Source organism: Grampus griseus, assembly GCF_964374135.1.
Source record: "Grampus griseus genome assembly, chromosome: 2".
NCBI classification, from domain to species: Eukaryota; Metazoa; Chordata; class Mammalia; order Artiodactyla; family Delphinidae; genus Grampus; species Grampus griseus.
The window spans coordinates 32,180,578-32,203,264 of record NC_139018.1 but is presented as its reverse complement, the minus strand read 5'-3'; the positions used below and the strand labels follow the sequence as shown (position 1 = coordinate 32,203,264).

The window sequence follows — 22,687 nt, the reverse complement described above, 5'->3', positions numbered from 1 at the left end:
AAAAAAAAAGTGTTCAGCCAGGATCGAGAACCACAGGGTTAAGCTGACCTTGGCTGCCCGCCCTGTGAGAGGTGCTTTTATTCATTTTCTCACTTAAGTCTCACCACAAGCCTGCCAGGTAGGTGTTAGCGTCCTCATTTACAGAAGATGCAATCACAGCGGGTCGCAGAGTGGCCAGGGAGCTGGGAGTCCAACTCAAGCCCTCAATACTCTTGCTGTTCTCTGAACTGGCAGCTTTAAAGGAGGCTCTGAGTGCTCGCTTCGGCAGCACGTGTACTAAAATCGGAACGATACAGAGAAGATGAGCATGGCCAGGGGTGACACGCAAATTCGTGAAGCGTCCCATGTTTTATCGTGACTTCACCCCGTCTCAAAATTCTCCCAGAAATGTGACTCTTTAATGTGTAGCTATCATAATAAATAAAATAAACGTATGGTGCAAAATTTTAGATGAAATGTATAAAAATATTAAAATTCATATCTATATAAAAAACAAATATGTACTAAAATTCCATTCTGAGAGGTTTAATCAAGTTCTCTCCTTTAACTTGAATATTATACTGTTTTGTTTCTTTTCTATAGAAATAAAAATGCCTATTAAAAAAAAAAACAAAGGAGGCTCTGAGGTGGAGACTGGAGGAAGGCAGTGTAGTGCGGTAGTTAGCACACTGCTCCTGGAGCTAGATGGCCTGGGCATGCATGCACGCACCACCTCAGGCGCGTCGCTGAACTTCCCTGGGTCACAGTACCCTTATGTGAAAAATGGAGACTGTGATCTCCATTATCGTCCTATGTGGTAATAATTATTATTATATTATATGTGTTACATGTTACTATTATTATTACTATTATTGAGTATTACCGTAGCTTACTTCATAGGGTTGTGATGAGGATTAAATGAGTTAACACATGTAAAATCTTTGGAACACATAAATGCTATATGAATAGCTCTCATTATCATCATCATTATCCCCATCTCTACTCTGGTTCTACTGCTCAAATCTTCCCAAGATGTTACAGATGATGCCCCCTAAGGAAAAGAAAGTCTTTTGTCGAACCTTCCCCCCCAACAATTCTTTATCATTTTTTCTAGTGAAAAGAGTGCAGGTGATCTTTGTGCTGAGAATTCATGTATGCAGGAGAAAATCAAACCCCTCACAGCTGAGTTTGGGGCTGAGACGGGGGTAATAAGGAGGAGGCGGAATCCTTTCTTCCCCCTTTCTCTAGACCTCTGTAATTCTGCGTGTGTTACTTACGAGAACGGTTGACCCCTGCCCCCTTGGTTCTGAAGTGTTTGCTGCCTCGTGACAGACAGCCGCTGGCCAGCTTTTGTTTCGGTGAGGCCAGGCTGGACCAGGTGGTGTTTGCCGGGGAGGGGAACTTCCAGATTAGTCCAGGCAGAATTGCTAAGTGAGGGGGCCCCTGAAGTGCAGCAAAGGGTGGATAGACAGTCAAGAGCCCCCTCATTTGTTTGACACGCTAAGCACTGCCATGTGTTTGCAGGCTCGAGGCTGGATCACCCCGGTGGGCAGCCAGGAAGCCAGACAGCTGGTCAGTCCCCGTTACAGGGATTGAAATGGATGTGCCTTTCCCCTTGATCAAAGACACTGCAATAACTTCACAAAATGAGTCTGCCTCTTTGAGTGTGCTTCAGTTGTACTGACAGGCTGCCAAAAGGCTAGGAGAAAAAAAATGCTTTTCTCCCTCCTCCAGCCTCCACTGTCTCTTAGCTGGACTTCTTTGTTTTTGTTTCTTTTTTAAGACCAAAACCCAGAGAGCAGATACATTGTTTTAATATTGTTTAGAATATTGACATGCATGCATCCTGGTGTTAATAACGTATTTTAGTCCTGTGAATTATTACTCAGTAACATGCTCTTGAAGTTTATGGAGGGAGTGAGAGGACCCTAATGGGACTGGGTTTGTCTGGCACGGGACACAGCTTGGGACCACATGACTGGGTTGCCTTTAATGGGGTTCATGTGGGATGCAATGGTCTCTGTTCTCTAATTTGTTTCCCCTTGACCGCTTCCCTCGATACCCCCCAGCCCAACTCACACAGCAGAGTGGTAAACATTACATTAGGTTTTTAAAAACCTTGATATCTAGTCCACATCTCAGACCATTAAGTCAAATTCTGGGAGAGGCACCCAGACATGGTTATTATTTCAAGCTCCCAGGTGATGCCAGGGTTCGGTCCAAGTTGTGAATGACCTGCTGTTGTAAGGGCTTCATCACTCCTGTTCTTGGTTGTGTCACTGGAATGTGGAGTTAAGGCTTTTTGCTGACCTGTTGAGTAAGGTTGGGAGCTACTGCTTTTGTCCTTTGGTGTGGTCCTATCTGTTTTCCCTTCTGGGTATCAGGAATGTAACTCCTGACATCTGGTCTACCGAGTCCTCTGCCAAGCTGTTTTCTGCTGCCCAATATGCTGAACTGAAGTCAGAGCCGTAGTAGCGATTTCAGCAGTGAAGGGTATGGGATCACCACCACCAGGATGTTGGCTAGAGCTTGTCAAGCTTATGCAGCACTGAATAATAATGATGGCAACTCTTTATCGAGTGCTATTTGGTACCAGGCACTGAGTTTTACACCCATTAATCTTTACTAGGACCTTTTGAGGTAGTTATTAATACCCTTATTTATACTGGAAAACTGAGTTTCAGAGGGGTTGAATAACATGTTCAAGGTCACTAAGGATTTGTGCCTAATTTCAAGGCCTGTGCTCTTGACTTTTTTATGCTACAGAAGTGTCCTTGATGCATATGTAATTCATTTTCATTACCATTGTTATTCCAGAAGTCCCCTCTCTGATGCTGTTGACCAATCAATCAAGCAGACATTAAAAAAAAAACTCCTTTTGCTTATGGAAATTTTCAAACATACAAAAAAGTAGAAATAATAGTATAATGAACTCCATGTACCTACCTGTCACCCAGATTCAACAATGATTAACATGTGGCTGATTCTGTTTCATCTTTACCCTATTTGCATCTCCCACCCCACACTGGATTGCTTCAAAGCAGGTCCCAGACACAATATTTTTTCATCTCAGACATTTTGGAGCTCTGCTACGTTCTGGGTTGTGAGCTAGTTGGCTATGGTGGAGTCAAGAAATGTCACGGTCTGTGCCTTCAAGGAGCTTACATGCAGAAAAGATATGAAAACATGTTGAAGTAGCTAGTTAGTATACAAGACCCTAAATGTACAGCGGGGTATATTTCAAATGCCCACTTACAGGTCAGTAATTTGGAATTCTGAGTGATTTTATTGCTGAGAAAATATATACAAATTAAAAATTTCTGAACATAAAAAATGCCTTAAACAAAGCAAAAAGGCAAATGACGTATTTTAGCCTTAATGACAAAAGGCTAATATTAGACAAAAAACTCTTACAAACCAGGAAGAAAAAGATCCTAGTAGAAAATTGGGCAAGAGATATCAATAAGCAGGTCACACAATAATAACAAATAGACAATAAGTGACTATGAATGATATTTTCCTTAGTAATTAAAGAAATACAAATAAAAATAACGATGTCATTTTGCTTACCAAATTGTTCACACTTGGAAAAGAGATAGTAATATTCAGGCCTGGGTGAAGGGAAAAGGCTACCTCCACACTGTACTTGAAAAGGTAAATTGGCACTGACATCTTATGAGATAATTTTGCAATATGGGTCAAAAGTCCTTAATTGTGCCCACATCTTGAGCCTGAAATTTCACTTCTAGGAATATATTCTAAAGAAATAATTAAAGATACGTGCAAATATTTAGCCACAAGGATTTCCATCTAAGTTCTGCTTATAGTTGCAAAAATTTGGAAGCAATCTAAGTATCCACAGTAGAGAAGCGCTTAAACAAGTTACGGCATAGCCATACTTTGCAGCTAGTAGAGTGACGTGTTGTGGATGCTTATTTTACATAGTGTGTGTATATATGTATATTAGAGACTTAATCAAATAATCAACAGAGAAATATTTTCATTTTTTTCTAAATAGAAAAGCTATATACACTTTGTAAAAAAAATTCCGACAATACAGATGTACGTAGGTAGAAAGGTAAAGTCAGTGATTTCATCTCTTTGAAGTAGTAACAATTAAGTCTATAACCCACTAGTTTTTTTTTTCTTTGTGTACTTATCATTATTTAGGACAAAAATGATAAAATGTCATATATCGTTTTCTAATGCTTTCTTATACTAATTATATTGTGGACTTATTTCCAGGTTAATTACACATAACTCGACCTCATTTTTTTTAATGGCTGCATTATATTCCATTGTATGAATGTACCATGAATTCTGGAAATTTGGGGATTAAATTTATGGAAGTTGAATAGGGGGTCAAAAGGACATGCACTTTTTAAGGCATTTGATACATACTCCCAAATTGCCTTCTAGTGTTGAGCAATAATGTGGTCGATTAGCGGTTGTTACCAAATACATTCCCAGTCCATTTTAATTTTTTTGTGTAGATGGATTGTAGTTCTAATAATACTGTACAATATAAAACACCATTCGTAATGTTACTGCTACATAAAAAAATGTACTGTTTCCCACTTTGAGCCCCATGTTCCAGGAACAGCCTTTCTTGATATAGCTCTGTTTGGCACCCACGCTTTCCCCATTTTTCCTAAGTCTTTTTTTTTTTTTAAAAACATCTTTATTGGAGTATAATTGCTTTACAGTGGTGTGTTAGTTTCTGCTTTATAACAAAGTGAATCATTTATACATATGTTTCCATATCTCTTCCCTCTTGCGTCTCCCTCCCTCCCACCCTCCCTATCCCACCCCTCCAGGCGGTCACAAAGCACAGAGCTGCTCTCCCTGTGCTATGCGGCTGCTTCCCACTAGCTATCTACCTTACGTTTGGTAGTGTATATATGTCCATGCCTCTCTTTCGCTTTGTCACAGCTTACCCTTCCTTCTCCCCGTATCCTCAAGTCCATTCTCTAGTAGGTCTGTGTCTTTATTCCTGTCCTACCCCTAGATTCTTCATGACATTTTTTTTTTCTTAAATTCCATATATATGTGTTAGCATACGGTATTTGTCTTTCTCTTTCTGACTTACTTCACTCTGTATGACAGACTCTAGGTCTATCCACCTCATTACAAATAACTCAATTTCGTTTCTTTTTATGGCTGAGTAATATTCCATTATATATATGTGCCACATCTTCTTTATCCATTCATCCGATGATGGACACTTAGGTTGTTTCCATCTCCGGGCTATTGTAAATAGAGCTGCAATGAACATTTTGGTACATGACTCTTTTTGAATTATGGTTTTCTCAGGGTATATGCCCAGTAGTGGGATTGCTGGGTCATATGGTAGTTCTATTTGTAGTATTTTAAGGAACCTCCATACTGTTCTCCTTTGTGGCTGTACCAATTCACAATCCCACCAGCAGTGCAAGAGTGTTCCCTTTTCTCCACACCCTCTCCAGCATTTATTGTTTCTAGATTTTTTTTGACGATGGCCATTCTGACTGGTGTGAGATGATATCTCACTGTAGGTTTGATTTGCATTTCTCTAATGATTAATGATGTTGAGCATTCTTTCATGTGTTTGTTGGCAGTCTGTATATCTTCTTTGGAGAAATGTCTATTTAGGTCTTCTGCCCATTTTTGGATTGGGTTGTTTTTTTGATATTGAGCTGCATGAGCTGCTTATAAATTTTGGAGATTAATCCTTTGTCAGTTGCTTCATTTGCAAATATTTTCTCCCATTCTGAGGGTTGTCTTTTGGTCTTGTTTATGGTTTCCTTTGCTGTGCAAAAGTTTTGAAGTTTCATTAGGTCCCATTTGTTTATTTTTGTTTTTATTTCCATTTCTGTAGGAGGTGGGTCCAAAAGGATCTTGCTGTGATTTATGTCATAGAGTGTTCTGCCTATGTTTTCCTCTAAGAGTTTGATAGTTTCTGGCCTTACATTTAGGTCATTAATCCATTTTGAGCTTATTTTTGTGTATGGTGTTAGGGAGTGATCTAATCTCATACTTTTACATGTAACTGTCCAGTGTTCCCAGCACCACTTACTGAAGAGGCTGTCCTTTCTCCACTGTACATTCCTGCCTCCTTTATCAAAGATAAGGTGACCATGTGTGCGTGGGTTTATCTCTGGGCTTTCTATCCTGTTCCATTGATCTATATTTCTGTTTTTGTGCCAGTACCATACTGTCTTGATTACTGTAGCTTTGTAGTATAGTCTAAAGTCAGGGAGCATGATTCCTCCAGCTCCGTTTTTCATTCTCAAGATTGCTTTGGCTATTCGGGGTCTGATCATCTCAATAGATGCAGAGAAAGCTTTCAACAAAATTCAACACCCATTTATGATAAAAACCCTTCAGAAAGTAGGCATAGAGGGAACTTTCCTCAACATAATAAAAGCCATATATGACAGGCCCACAGCCAACATCGTTCTCAATGGTGAAAAACTGAAACCATTTCCACTAAGATCAGGAACAAGACAAGATTGCCCACTCTCACCAATCTTATTCAACATAGTTTTGGAATTTTTAGCCACAGCAATCAGAGAAGAAAAGGAAATAAAAGGAATCCAAATCGGAAATGAAGAAGTAAAGCTGTCACTGTTTGCAGATGACATGATACCATACATAGAGAATCCTAAAGATGCTACTAGAAAACTACTAGAGCTAATCAATGAATTTGGTAAAGTAGCAGGATACAAAATTAATGCACAGAAATCTCTGGCATTTCTATACCCTAATGATGAAAAATCTGAAAGTGAAATCAAGAAAACACTCCCATTTACTATTGCAACAAAAAGAATAAAATATCTAGGAATAAACCTACCTAAGGAGACAAAAGACCTGTATGCAGAAAATTATAAGACACTGATGAGAGAAATTAAAGATGATACAAATAGATGGAGAGATATGCCATGTTCTTGGGTTGGAAGAATCAACATTGTGAAAATGACTCTACTACCCAAAGCAATCTACAGATTCAATGCAATTCCTGTCAAACTACCACTGGCATTTTTCACAGAACTAGAACAAAAAATTTCACAATTTGTATGGAAACACAGTTTTCCTCATTCTAATCACTCTTCCCCACACCAACACACGTGTATATATGCTTTTTCATTTCCCGAGGTCTTTTTTTTTTTTTTTGCCATAGGGATCTGGGGAGCTGTATTTTCTTCTTGATGATGCTTTGTTCAGAAGTTGGAAGTGCAAAGAGAAAGTTCTGTGGTTTTTTGGCAAAGACAGTGGGTCCCCCTCGTCAGCATTTTTATAGCTCTTACTGTTGCATTTTCTAAAACCTGGGGAACTGCAGCTTGTTTCCTAAGTACTGGTGCCTGAGCTGTGAAGCAGGTCTTGAGGTTCCTTTTTAGCACCTCCTCTCCCCACCCCCATAGTACAGAATTGCACGTCCTGAAATCACCCCCGCGGGCTGAGTTGTGTGACTAGCTTGCCTTGGAAACACCTGGGTTTACCATCTGGGTCTCCCTCTTCCAGGTTCTCAGCAAGTACTGAAGGTAGGGATGTTTTTCATCGATAGTGAACCTTTGCTGACCTCAGCTGATGAAACGTTGGTAGGCTGGAGCGCTGAGCATCGTCTTAGGGGAAAGGATTTATCCCATCTTTGTTGAGTCCAAGGGCTACGTCTTTTTGTCATGTGGAACTATCTTACCTAGAGCAATAGTGTGGATGTCTCTTCAGACAGTGCAGAGGGCTCTCTAGGTAAAGTACTAAGAGCCTGGCTGCATCCGTAGCTGGAATGTTCTGAGCTTCTCCAGTCATAACCAGTTCCTTTGGATGTCTCCAAACACAGCCAGTTCTGTATGTCTTAGTGGACTGTGCCAACTTTTTTTTTTCTTTTTTTCAAAGGAGTCACACTGTTAAATATTTAAGTCCATCCTTTATGTACAGATGGCATAATGGCCAAGAGACCCACTGTTGGGTCAGCTGTTGCTTTTCTTTGTCCTTTTCTGTTAAAGGACAATTTGAACATCTACTGTGCCCAGGGCATCTTACTACTTGTTTTACATGTGTTTTTCATTGAATTGCTTTTGTTCCAAACAACCAGATGTTGCGTATGATAATTTACATGAAAATGCCCATAACACAGCACATACTTGCTGTTCAGCAAGTGTTAGTTTTCTTCCTCTTTGGTCTCATTTTGCTCAACCGTAAAATGGGAGAGCTAGTTGGGCTCTTCCAGAGGTCGGCAAACGGGGGCCTGTGGGCTGGCCACCTGGTTTTGTTATTTAAAATAGCAACTCTATTAAGATAGAATTCACGTGCCATAAAATGTATTCCTTTAAATGTATGATTCAGTGGTTTTTAGTGTATTTACAGAGTTGTGTAACCATCACCACTGTCTAATGACAGAATATTTTCATCACCCAAGAACAAATCCTTGTACCCACTGGGGGTCATATGAAAGTAAATGTTTAATTTTGTAAATGAGGGCAGGGACAGGGCCTGATGCCTCCACGTGCAGGGAGGACCTGTCTCTAAGTGACTCATCTGATCTCTCACACATGGTGAGAGCCACCACTGTCAACTTTTCAGTGAGAGAACTGGCACCCCCTGGGTCACCCACAGGTGCAGAGGAGGGCAAGATGAGTGTGGATGGAGCTCCAACACTGTAGCCATTGTGTTCTGTGGTGACTTGCCTACCCCAACCACTGCTCCAATGGCCTATGGCCACTGAGCATCTTCTCTCAGATTGGCTGGCATCATTTGCTTTGGAGCAAGTTGCAGGGTCTGGGTGCTCCCAGCTGAGCATCGGACCTCTGCATAGCCTCTGGTGAGTCTGTCCCTACAGTCTATTGTGGAAATGAAAGGAGCAAGCTCTGGGTGGTATCTGCAGCTTCTCTTCTGCAGAGGGTTGTACTTGGGAGGGAGGGAGGGAAGGATGGAGGCCTGCTTCTCTGGCCTTCCTGCTGCTTATGGAAAAGGGGAGACTCAGTGAAGGATGTTTCAATCACCCTCTCTGCTGTTCTTTTCTTTTTCAGATAATAACACCATCACCTGTATAGCACTTACTATGTGCACAGGTGTTTCATAAGTGGCTGACACACATTAACTTATTCAATCCTCACTATGACCTATGAGTAGACACTATTATATTCTTATTTTATAGCTAAGGAATCTGAGCCACAGAGAAGTTGAGTAGCTTGCCCGGGGTCATGCAGCTTGCAAGTGGCAGAGTCAGGATTCAAACCCAAGCAGCCTGGCACCAGGGTTCTTGGTCCTAACCACTACTCTGTACTGCCTCTTAAAGGAGATTGCCATAAAGGAGATTGCCAACTTTCATAATGATATTGCCAAACTGGAGCATATCCAGGAGGATAACTAAGGTGAGAAGGTTAGGAAATTATGTCACATGAGGAATATTCAAAGGAGACAGAGGTTGGTTTCAAGATAAGAAGAACCAAAGGGTGAATGGGAAAGAGGTGACCACAGGGCTGCATGAGAGTTGTTTCAAACTTTGTGTGTGGATGACAATAGCTTTTTCTTGAACAGTCCCACAGAGCCAACCCAGGATCACTGAGTAAAATATTTGATGACTCAGATTCTGACTCAAACTACGAAACTATTTTCAAGAGGAGGAAACCATAGATGGACTATTTTACTCAAACAGAACTTAACTTTCCATCCCAGGAAGAGGGCAGGCAGGACTGAATGGGCATCCAGCAGGGCTGCTGTGGGGCAAGGGGGTTAAACTGATGACCTCTGGGAATAACCTCCACACTTTTTAGAGTTTATGTTATGAGACTAATGTTCAATCCGGTGGTTAGGCACATAGTAGGCCCACAGCAAACACTTATTCGGGAACCTTTTCAGGCAGAGCCATGAACACACACACATTCAGGGCTATTGCCACTCCGCTATGGATGCATATGACACGCTAGGAGGTGACCCTGCAGGTCAGTCAACTAAACTCTTCTCAAAAATGAACAGGATCAGAATTTTTTTTTTCCCTGTCAAAGTAGGGAAAAGTAAAAGGAACATGGAAGGGAGGTATGAAGGCAGAAAATTTTAACTAAAAGTGAAGTCAGATATGGGAAACAAGAAAGAGCCCCCACTCCGGTAGGCCACTTTTGTCCCACCACTGGCCAGATTGTCACAGTTCTGATGTGAACAAAGCTCCTACACAAGAGGAACTTTTTAATTGGATATATTTTTAAACATCTTTATTGGAGTATAATTGCTTTACAATGGCGTGTTAGTTTCTGCTGTATAACAAAGTGAATCAGCTATACATATACACGTATCCCCATGTCTCCTCCCTCTTGCGTCTCCCTCCCACCCTCCCTATCCCACCCCTCCAGGTGGTCATAAAGCACCGAGCTGATCTCCCTGTGCTATGCGGCTGCTTCCCACTAGCTATCTATTTTACGTTTGGTAGTGTATATATGTCCATGCCACTCTCTCACTTTGTCACAGCTTACCCTTCCCCCTCCCTGTATCCTCAAGTCCATTGTCTAGTAGGTATGTGTCTTTATTCCTGTCTTACCCCTAGGTTCTTCATGACATTTTTTTCCTTAGATTCCATATATATGTATTAGCATATGGTATTTGTTTTTCTCCTTCTGACTTACTTCACTCTGTATGACAGACTCTAGGTCTATCCACCTCACTACAAATAACTCAATTTCATTTCTTTTTATGGCCGAGTAACTTTCCATTGTATATATGTGCCACGTGTTCTTTATCCATTCATCTGTTGATGGACACTTAGGTTGCTTCCATGTCCTGGCTATTGTAAATAGAGCTGCAATGAACATTTTGGTACATGACTCTTTTTGAATTATGGTTTTCTCAGGGTATGTGCCCAGTAGTGGGAATGATGGGTCGTATGGTAGTTCTATTTGTAGTTTTCTAAGGAAGCTCCATACTGTTCTCCACAGTGGCTGTATCAATTTACATTCCCACCAGCAGTGCAAGAGTGTTCCGTTTTCTCCACACCCTCTCCAGCATTTATTATTTGTAGATTTTTTTGACGATGGCCATTCTGACTGGTGTGAAATGATATCTCATTGTAGGTTTGTTTGCATTTCTCTAATGATTAATGATGTTGAGCATTCTTTCATGTGTTTGTTGGCAATCTGTATATCTTCTTTGGAGAAATGTCTATTTAGGTCTTCTGCCCATTTTTGGATTGGGTTGTTTGTTTTTTTTATATTGAGCTGCATGAGCTGCTTGTAAATTTTGGAGATTTATCCTTTGTCAGTTGCTTCGTTTGCAAGTATTTTCTCCCATTCTGAGGGTTGTCCTTTCGTCTTGTTTATGGTTTCCTTTGCTGTGCAAAAGCTTTTAAGTGTCATTAGGTCCCATTTGTTTATTTTTATTTCCATTTCTCTCCGAGGTTGGTCAAAAAGGATCTTGCTGTGATTTATGTCATAGAGTGTTCTGCCTATGTTTTCCTCTAAGAGTTTTATGGTGTCTGACCTTACATTTAGGTGTTTAATCCATTTTGAGTGTATTTTTGTGTATGGTGTTAGGGAGTGTTCTAACTTCATTCTTTTACATGTAGCTGTCCAGCTTTCCCAGCACCACTTATTGAAGAGGCTGTCTTTTCTCCATTGTATATTCTTGCCCCCTTTATCAAAGGTAAGGTGACCATATGTGCGTGGGTTTATATCTGGGCTTTCTATCCTCTTCCATTTATATATATTTCTGTTTTTGTGCCAGTACCATACTGTCTAGATTACTGTAGCTTTGTAATATAACCTGAAGTCAGGGAGCATGATTCCTCTAGCTCCGTTTTTCTTTCTCAAGATTGCTTTGGCTATTCGGGGTCTTTTGTGTTTCCATACAAATTGTGAAATTTTTTGTTCCAGTTCTGTGAAAAATGCCATTGGTAGTTTGATAGGGATTGCATTGAATCTGTAGATTGCTTTGGGTAGTATAGTCGTTTTCACAATGTTCATTCTTTCAGCCCAAGAGCATGGTATATCTCTCCATCTGTTTGTATCATCTTTAATTTCTTTCATCAGTGTCTTATAATTTTCTGCATACAGGTCTTTTGTCTTCTTAGGTAGGTTTATTCCTAGGTATTTTATTCCCTTTGTTGCAGTGGTAAATGGGAGTGTTTCCTTAATTCCACTTTCATATTTTTTATCATTAGTGTATAGGAATGCAAGAGATTTCTGTGCATTAATTTTGTATCCTGCTACTACTTTACCAAATTCATTCATTAGCTCTAGTAGTTTTCTGGTGGCATCTTTAGGATTCTTTATGTATAGTATCATGTCATCTGCAAACAGTGACAGTTTACCTCTTCTTCTGGTTTGGATTCATTTTATTTCTTTTTCATCTGTAATTACTGTGGCTAAAACTTCCAAAACTGTGTTGAATAATAGTGGTGAGAGTGGGCAACCTTGTCTTGTTCCTGATCTTAGTGGAAATGGTTTCAGTTTTTCACCATTGAGAATGATGTTGGCTGTGGGTTTGTCATATATGGCCTTTATTATGTTGAAGTAAGTTCCCTTTATGCCCACTTCTGGAGGGATTTTATCATAAATGGGTGTTGAATTTTGTCAAAAACATTTTCTGCATCTATGGAGATGATCATATGGTTTTTATCGTTCAATTTGTTAATATGGTGTATCACACTGATTGATTTGCATATATTGCAGAATCCCTGCATTCCTGGGATAAACCCCACTTGATCATGGTGTATGATCCTTTTAATGTGCTGTTGGATTCTGTTTGCTAGTATTTTCTTGAGGATTTTGCATTGATGTTCATCAGGGATAATGGCCTGTAGTTCTCTTTTTTTCTGACATCTTTGTCTGCTTTTGGTATCAGGGTGATGATGGCCTCATAGAATGAATTTGGGAGTGTTAACCCCTCTGGTATATTTTGGAAGAGTTTGACAAGGATAGGTGTTAGCTCTTCTCTAAATGTTTGATAGAAGTCGCTTGTGAAGCCATCTGGTCCTGGACTTTTGTTTGTTGGAAGATTTTTAATCATAGTTTCAATTTCAGTGCTTGTGATTGGTCTGTTTATATTTTCTATTTCTTCCTGGTTCAGTCTCAGAACGTTGTGCTTTTTTAAGAATTTGTCCATCTCCTCCAGGTTGTCCATTTTATTGGTATATAGTTGCTTATAGTATAATCTCTTATGATCCTTTGTATTTCTGCAGTGTCAGTTGTTACTTCTCCTTTTTCATTTCTAATTCTATTGATTTGAGTCTTCTCCCTTTTTTTCTTGATGAGTCTGGCTAATGGTCTATCAATTTTGTTTATCTTCTCAAAGAACCAACTTTTAGTTTTATTGATCTTTGCTATCATTTCCTGCATTTCTTTTCCATTTATTTCTGTTTTTTTTTTTTGTGGTACGCGGGCCTCTCACTGCCATGGCCCCTCCCATTGTCGAGCACAGGCTCCGGACGGGCAGGCTCAGCAGCCATGGCCCACTGGCCCAGCCGCTCCGTGGTACGTGGAATCCCCCCGGACCGGGGCACGACCCCACTTCCCCCACATCGGCAGGCGGACTCTCAACCACTGTGCCACCAGGGAAGCCCTCCATTTATTTCTGATCTGATCTTTATGGTTTCTTTCCTTCTGCTACCTTTGGGGTTTTTTTTTTTTTTTTTTTTTTTTTCTTTCTGTACGCGGGCCTCTCACCGCTGTGGCCCCTCCCGCTGCGGAGCACAGGCTCCGGACATGGCTCACGGGCCCAGCCGCTCCGCGGCACGCGGGATCCTCCCGGACCGGGGCACGAACCCACGCCCCCTGCATCGGCAGGCGGACTCTCAACCACTGCGCCACCAGGGAAGCCCCCTTTGGGGGTTTTTTGTTCTTCTTTCTCTAATTGCTTTAGGTGTAAGGTTAGGTTGTTTATTTGAGATGTTTCTTGTTTCATAAGGAAGGATTGTATTGCTATAAACTTACCTCATAGAACTACTTGTGTTGCATCCCATAGGTTTTGGGTCATCGTCTTTTCATTGTCATTTGTTTCTAGGTATTTTTTGATTTCCTCTTTGATTTGTTCAGTGATCTCTTGGTTATTTAGTAATGTATTATTTAGCCTCCACGTGTTTGTATTTTTTACAGTTTTATTCCTGTAATTGATATCTAGTCTCATAGCGTTGTAGTCGGAAAAGATACTTGATACGATTTCAATTTTCTTAAATTTATCAAGGCTTGATTTGTGACCCAGGATATGGTATATCCTGAAGAATGTTCCATGAGCACTTAAAAAGAAAGTGTATCCTGTTGTTTTTGGATGGAAAGTCCTATAAATATCAATTAAGTCCATCTTGTTCAATGTATCACCTAAAGCTTGTGTTTCCTTATTTATTTTCATTTTGGAGGAAATGCCCATTGGTGAAAGTGGGGTGTTAAAGTCCCCTACTATGATTGTATTACTGTCGATTTCCCCTTTTATGGCTGTTAGCATTTGCCTTATGTATTGCAGTCCTCCTTTGTTGGGGGCATAATTATTTACAATTGTTATATCTTCTTGGATTGATTCCTTGATAATTATGTAGTGTCCTTCTCTGTCTCTTGTAATAGTCTTTGTTTTAAAGTCTATTTTGTCTGATATGAGAATTGCTACACCAGCATTATTTTGATTTCCATTTGCATGGAATATCTTTTTCCATCCCCTCACTTTCAGTCTGTATGTGTCCCTAGGTCTGAAGTGGATCTCTTGTAGAGAGCATATATATGGGCCTTGTTTTTGTATCCCTTCAGCCAGTCTATGTCTTTTGGCTGGAGCATTTAATCCATTTACATTTAAGGTAGTTATTGATATGTATGTTCCCATTAATACTTTCTTTTCTTTTCCTTTTTTTTTTTTTGGCGGTACGTGGGCCTCTCACTGCTGTGGCCTCTCCCGTTGCGGAGCACAGGCTCCTGATGCGCAGGCTCAGTGGCCATGGCTCACAGGCCTAGCCGCTCAGCGGCATGTGGGATCTTCCTGGTCCGGGGCACGAACCCGTGTCCCCTGCATCGGTAGGCGGACTCTCAACCACTGTGCCACCAGGGAAGCCCTCTTTTTTTTTTTTTAACATCTTTATTGGAGTATAATTGCTTTATAATGGTGTGTTAGTTTCTGCTTTATAACAAAGTGAATCAGTTTTACATATACATGTATCCCCATATCTCTTCCCTCTTGCATCTCCCTCACTCCAATCCTACCCATCCCACACCTCTAGGTGGTCACAAAGCACAGAGCTGATCTCCCTGTGCTATGTGGTTGCTTCCCACTAGCTATCTATTTTATATTTGGTAGTGTATATATATCTATGCCACTCTCTGACTTTTTCCCACCTTACTCTTCCCATTCCCCGCGTCCTCAAGTCCACTCTCTAGTAGCTCTGTGTCATTATTCCCATCTTGCTCCTAGGTTCTTCATGACTTTTTTTTTTTTTTTAAGATTCCATATATACGTGTTAGCGTATGGTATTTGTTTTTCTCTTTCTGACTTACTTCACTCTGTATGACAGACTCTAGATCCTTCCACCTCACTACAAATAACTCTATTTTGTTTCTTTTTATGGCTGGGTAATATTCCATTGTATATATGTGCCGCATGTTCTTTATCCATTCATCTGTCGATGGACACTTAGGTTGCTTCCATATCCTGGCTATTGTAAATAGAGCTGCAATGAGCATTGTGGTACATGACTCTTTTTGAATTATGGTTTTCTCAGGGTGTATGCCCAGTAGTGGGATTCCTGTGTCATATGGTAGTTCTATTTGTAGTTGTTTAAGGAAGCTCCATACTGTTCTCCATAGTGGCTGTATCAATTTACAATCCCACCAACAGTGGAAGAGGGTTCCCTTTTCTCCACACCCTCTCCAGCATTTATTATTTGTAGATTTTTTGATGTTGACCATTCTGACTTGTGTGAAATGATATCTCACTGTAGGTTTGTTTGCATTTCTCTAATGATTAATGATGTTGAGCATTCTTTCATGTGTTTGTTGGCAATCTGTATATCTTCTTTGGAGAAATGTCTATTTAGGTCTTCTGCCCATTTTTGGATTGGGTTGTTTGTTTTTTTGATATTGAGCTGCATGAGCTGCTTATAAATTTTGAAGATTTATCCGTTGTCAGTTGCTTCATTTGCAGATATTTTCTCCCATTCTGAAGGCTGTCTTTTCGTCTTGTTTATGGTTTCCTTTGCTGTGCAAAAGCTTTTAAGTTTCATTAGGTCCCATTTGTTTATTTTTGTTTTTATTTCCATTTCTCTACAAGGTTGGTCAAAAAGGATCTTGCTGTGATTTATATCATAGAGTGTTCTGCCTATGTTTTCCTCTAAGAGTTTTATGGTGTCTGGCCTTACATTTAGGTCTTTAATCCATTTTGAGTTTATTTTTGTGTATGGTGTTAGGGAGTGTTCTAATTTCATTCTTTTACATGTAGCTGTCCAACTTTCCCAGCACCACTTATTGAAGAGGCTGTCTTTTCTCCATTGTATATTCTTGCCTCCTTTATCAAAGATAAGGTGACTATATGTGTGTGGGTTTATATCTGGGCTTTTTGTCCTCTTCCATTGATATATATTTCTGTTTTTGTGCCAAGTACCATACTGTCTTGATTACTTTAGCTTTGTAGTATAATCTGAAGTCAGGGAGCATGATTCCTCTAGCTCCGTTTTTCTTTCTCAGTATCGCTTTGGCTATTTGGGGTCTTCTGTGTTTCCATACAAATTGTGAAATTTTTAATTCTAGTTCTGTGAAATATGCCATTGGTAGTTTGATAGGGATTGCATTGAATCTGTAGATTGCTTTGGGTAGTATATTCATTTTCACAATGTTCATGCTTTCAGTCCAAGAACATGGTATATCTCTCCATCTATTTGTATCATCTTTAATTTCTTTCATCAGTGTCTTATAATTTTCTGCATACAGGTCTTTTGTCTTCTTAGGTAGGTTTATTCCTACGTATTTTATTCTTTTTGTTGCAGTGGTAAATGGGAGTGTTTCCTTAATTTCACTTGCAGATTTTTCATAATTAGTGTATAGGAATGCAAGAAATTTCTGTGCATTAATTTTGTATCCTGCTACTTTACCAAATTCATTCATTATCTGTAGTAGTTTGGTAACATCTTTAGGATTCTCTGTGTATAGTATCATGTCATCTGCAAACAGTGACAGCTTTACTTTTTCTTTTCTGATTTGGATTCGTTTTATTTCTTTTTCTTCTCTTATTGCTGTGGCTAAAACCTCCAACACTATGTTGAATAATAGTAGTGAGAGTGGGCAGCCTTGTCTTGTTCCTGATCTTAGTGGAAATGGTTTCAGTTTTTCAGCATTGAGTATGATGTTGGCTGTGGGTTTGTCCTATATGGCCTTTATTATGTTGAGGTAAGTTCCCTCTATGCCTACTTTCTGGAAGGTTTTTATCATAAATGGGTGTTGAATTTTGTTGAAAGCTTTCTCTGCATCTATTGAGATGATCATATGGTTTTTATCCTTCAATTTGTTAATATGGTGTATCACATTGATTGATTTGCATATATTGCAGAATTCCTGCATTCCTGGGATAAACCCCACTTGATCATGGTGTATGATCCTTTTAATGTGCTGTTGGATTCTGTTTGCTAGTATTTTCTTGAGGATTTTTGCATCTATGTTCATCAGTGATATTGGCCTGTAGTTTTCTTTCTTTGTGACATCTTTGTCTGGTTTTGGCATCAGGGTGATGGTGGCCTCATAGAATGAGTTTGGGGGTGTTCCTCCCTCTGCTCTATTTTGGAAGAGTTTGAGAAGGATACGTGTTAGCTCTTCTCTAGATTTTTGATAGAATTCACCTGTGAAGCCACCTGGTCCTGGACTTTTGTTTATTGGAGGATTTTTAATCACAGTTTCAATTTCAGTGCTTGTGATTGGTGTGTTCATATTTTCTATTTCTTCCTGGTTCAATCTTGGAAGGTTGTGCATTTCTAAGGATTTGTCCATTCCCTCCCGGTTGTCCATTTTATTGGCATATTGTTGCTTGTAGTAATCTCTCATGATCCTTTGTATTTCTGCAGTGTCAGTTGTTACTTCTCCTTTTTCATTTCTAATTCTATTGATTTGAGTCTTCTCCCTTTTTCTCTTGATGAGTCTGGCTAATGGTTTATCAATTTTTTGTATCTTTTCAAAGAACCAGCTTTTAGTTTTAGTGATCTTTGCTATCGTTTCCTTCACTTGTTTTTCATTTATTTCTGATCTGATCTTTATGATTTCTTTCCTTCTGCTAACTTTGGGGTTTCTTTGTTCTTCTTTCTCTAATTGCTTTAGGTGTAAGGGTAGGTTGTTTGTTTGAGATGTTTCTTGTTTCTTAAGGTATGATTGTATTGCTATAAACTTCCCTCTTAGAACTGCTCTTTTTGCATCCCATAAGTTTTGGATCATCGTGTTTTCATTGTCATTTGTTTCTAGGTATTTTTTGATTTCCTCTTTGATTTCTTCAGTGATCTCTTGGTTATTTAGTAGTGTATTGTTTAGTCTCCATGTGTTTGTATTTTTTTACAGATTTTTTTCCTGTAATTGATATCTAGTCTCATAGCAATATCCAGTCTCATAGCATTGTGGTCAGAAAAGATACTTGATACGATTTCAATTTTCTTAAATTTACCAAGGCTTGATTTGTGACCCAGGATATGATCTATCCTGGAGAATGTTCCATGAATGAGCACTTGAGAATGTTCCTGGAGAATGTTCCAAGAATGAGCACTTGAGAAGAAAGTGTATTCTGTTGTTTTTGGATGGAATGTCCTATAAACATCAATTAAGTCTATCTTGTTTAATGTATCATTTAAAGCTTGTGTTTCCTTATTTATTTTCATTTTGGATGATCTGTCCATTGGTGAAAGTGGGGTGTTAAAGTCCCCTACTATGATTGTGTTACTGTCGATTTCCCCTTTTATGGCTATTAGTATTTGCCTTATGTATTGAGGTGCTCCTATGTTGGGTGCATTAATATTTACAATTGTTATATCTTCTTCTTGGATTGATCCCTTGATCATTATGTAGTGTTCTTCTTTATCTCTTGTAATAGTCTTTGTTTTAAAGTCTATTTTGTCTGATACAAGAATGGCTACTCCAGCATTATTTTGATTTCCATTTGCATGGAATATCTTTTTCCATCCCCTCACTTTCAGTTTGTATGTATCCTGAGGTGTGAGGTGGGTCTCTTGTAGACAGCATACATACGGATGTTGTTTTTGTATCCATTCAGCCAGTCTATGTCTTTTGGTTGGAGCATTTAATCCACTTACATTCAAGGTAGTTATCGGTATGTATGTTCCTATTACCATTTTGCTAATTGTTTTGGGATTGTTATTGTAGGTCTTTTCCTTCTCCTGTGTTTCCTGCCTAGAGAAGTTCCTTTAGCATTTGTTGTAAAGCTGATGTGGTGGTGCTGAATTTTCTTAGCTTTCGCTTGTCTGTAAAGGTTTTAATTTCTCTGTCGAATCTGAATGAGGTTCTTACTGGGTAATGTAATCTTGGTTGTAGGTTTTTCCCTTTCATCACTTTAAATATGTCCTGCCACTGCCTTTTGGCTTGTAGAGTTTCTGCTGAAAGATCAGCTGTTAACCTTATGGGGATTCCCTTATGTGTTATTTGTTGTTTTTCCCTTGCTGCTTGTAATATGTTTTCTTTGTATTTAATTTTTGATAGTTTGATTAATATGTGTCTTGGGTGTTTCTCCTTGGATTTATCCTGTATGGAACTCTCTGCGCTTCCTAGACTTGATTGACCATTTCCTTTCCCATATTAGGGAAGTTTTCAACTATAATCTCTTCAAATATTTTCTCAGTCCCTTTCTCTTTCTCTTCTTCTTCTGGTACCCCTATAATTCAAATGTTGGTGTGTTTAATGCTGTCCTAGAGGTCTCTGAGACTGTCCTCAATTCTTTTCATTCTTTTTTATTGTTGTTTTTTGCCATTTAATATAATGTGTTTTATTTAATATAATGTATTTTATTTATTTTATTTTATAATAAAAAGTTTGGTTTTTATTTTTAAACCACCATAAGCAAAGTTAAAAGACAAACTGGGAAAAACAATTTACATCTCGTATTATGAACAGAAAACTAACATCCACCAAATGTAACAATTAGCTCCTAGAAACTGCTAAAATTATCAAGAAGCCAGTAGGAAAATGAATTGCCACAGAGTTCCTGGCCCTTCAACAAATTAAAATACTCACTCTTGGAAAGATAATGGCAGGTTTTATAAACCTGAATGGTCTCTTGAAAGATTTCTCTTGAAAATCTAGGTCCGATCCTTTTTACTTTCTGGCTTAAAACCTGCCAAGTGCTGCCCATCTACTCAGGTGTGTGTGTGTGTGTGTGTTTTATTGATGAGTTACCATTCTGTCCTGATCTGTTAGCTGTGTATGGTTTTTTCCTCCATCAAAATCACTTGTAAGGATATAGTGAAACTGAAGCACCTACCTCTTGTCCTTCCCTGCCACTAGCTGTGCAATATTTCATCCTTTAATGAAAAACCCCAGCTGATTTATGCATCAGGTTGTTACAGTTGTTCAGTGATATGAACTAACCTAACAGGTTTGTGCCTGCCTGACATGAATACGTCCTGAGACAACACAACTCTAGAAGTGGTTTCATAGTAGTGACTTTCAACATTACTCACTTTGCCTCTTCAAACTTCCCCACCTAACAAAGTTGGAAACATGCAGACCAGAGAAGTATTAAGGAGAGAGGAACAGCTGGGGTGGGGGGCAATCTGTGAAGGAAGAAGGCCTGAGATAATGCAGCCACATCAAAGAACAGCTGTGCTCACTGCCTTGCTTCTGTGGTGGCAGGTCAGGGAGCCCCGGGCTCCACTGCTTGAGTTTCTCCTGCAGCCCCTGGAGCTGGCTTCGACCCCAGTCGATGCGGATCTGAAGGCTGGCCATGTCTGCAGCCAGCTGCAGACCCTCCCAGAAGCTGGCTTGAGCTTGCTGTAGACTGTGAGGAGCCAGGATTCTAAACCAGTTCAGAGGGTCCTGGGGAGCTGGGGAGCAGTCTGGCTCTGGGGTCCTCGTGAGGCCCTTGCGCCTGTGCAGAACTGCCTTGTGGGGTCCCACGTCCTCTGGAGTCTGGGTGCCAGCTCTCACATTCAGAACCTCTGGAGTCCGTCCTGGGCCTCGCTGGTGCAGACGTGGACCTGGGGCTCCATGTGGGAGGCATACTGCAGAGGCCCTACCAACTTGGCACCCATGGTGCAGTGAGCTTTGGAGAGTGAGAGCCAGCCCTCCACCCAGGCATTCAGCGCTGCCCGCTTTGCCTCCAGTTCCTCCAGGTCCCTGAGCAGCTGCAGGAGAAGCGAGTCCAGCTCGGCTCGCAGATACCGCGCCACCATGGGCTCTGCACACATTCCTCTTTTCATTCTTTTTTCTTTATTCTGCTCTGTGGTAGTTATTTCCACTATTTTATCTTCCAGGTCACTTATCTGTTCTTCTGCCTCAGTTATTCTTCTATTAATTCCTTCTAGAGAATTTTTAATTTCATTTATTGTGTTGTTCATCATTTTTTGTTTCCTCTTTAGTTCTTCTAGGTCCTTATTAAACGTTTCTTGTTTTTTCTCCATTCTATTTCCAAGATTTTGGATCATCTTGACTATCATTACTCTGAATTCTTTTTCAGGTAGACTGCCTATTTCCCCCTCATTTGTTTGGTCTGATGGGTTTTACCTTGCTCCTTCATCTGCTGTGTGTTTCTGTCTTTGTATTTTGCTTAACTTACTGTGTTTGGGGTCTCCTTTTCACAGGCTGCAGGTTCGTAGTTCCCGTTGTTTTTGGTGTCTGCCCCCAGTGGGTGAAGTTGGTTCAGTGGATCATGTAGGCTTCCTGGTGGAGGGGACTGCTGCCTGTGTTCTGGTGGATGAGGCTGGATTTTGTCTCTCTGGTGGGCAGGACCGAGTCCAGTGGTGTGTTTTGGGGTGTCTGTGAACTTACTATGATTTTAGGCAGCCTCTCTGCTAATGCATGGGGGTTGTGTTCCTGTCTTGCTAGTTGTTTGGCATAGGGTGTCCAGCACTATAGCCTGCTGGTTGTTGAGTCAAGCTGGGTCTTAGTGTTGAGATGGAGATCTCTGGGAAAGCTTTTGCCATTTGATATTACATGGAGCTGGGAGGTCTCTGGTGGACCAATGTCCTGATCTCGGCTCTCCCACCTCAGAGGCTCAGGCCTGACACCCAGCCGGAGCACCAAGGCTCTGTCAGCCACACGGCTCAGAAGAAAAGGGAGAAAAAGAAAAAGAAAAAATAAATACATAAATAAAATAAAGTTATTAAAATAAAAAAATTATTATTAAAAATTAAAAAGTAATACAAAAAAAAGAAAAAAGAAAGAAGAAAACAATTAAACCAAAAAACCAATCCACCAATAATAACAAGCGCTAAAAACTATACTGAAAAAAAAGGAAGCTGCCGTTTCTTGGTGGCTGCAGCAGCAGCCTTAGCATTTCATGCCCGTCTCTGGGGTCTTTGCTGATAGCCACAGCTCGCGCTTGTCTTTGGAGCTTTTTAGGTGGTGCTCTGAATCCCCTCTCCTCGCGCACCACAAAACAAGGGTCTCTTGCCTCTTAGGCAGTTCCAGACTTTTTCCTGGACTCCCTCCCAGCTAGCTGTGGTGCACTAGCCCCCTTCAGGCTGTGTTCACGCAGCCAACCCCAGTCCTCTCCCTGGGATCCGACCGAAGCCCGAGCCTCAGCTCCCAGCCCCGACCTGTCCCGGCGGGTGAGCAGACAAGCCTCTTGG

General features: G+C 40.3%; 1 protein-coding gene and 1 pseudogene across 5 annotated transcripts in view; one reads left to right on the top strand and one right to left on the bottom strand.

Annotated features, from left to right (window-relative positions):
• The window catches only part of SMOC1 (SPARC related modular calcium binding 1), a gene marked incomplete at its 5' end in the record, with an annotated part of 155,549 nt that overhangs the window by 68,015 nt on the left and 64,847 nt on the right, over window positions 1-22,687 (top strand). The gene's annotated exons all lie outside the window — the stretch shown is intronic.
• LOC309818480 (coiled-coil domain-containing protein 115-like) lies at window positions 101-21,289 on the bottom strand (annotated as a pseudogene). Its single transcript has 2 exons — window positions 20,729-21,289; window positions 101-276 (listed from the first exon to the last, which is right to left on the bottom strand). The product of its transcript is annotated as a coiled-coil domain-containing protein 115-like (transcript).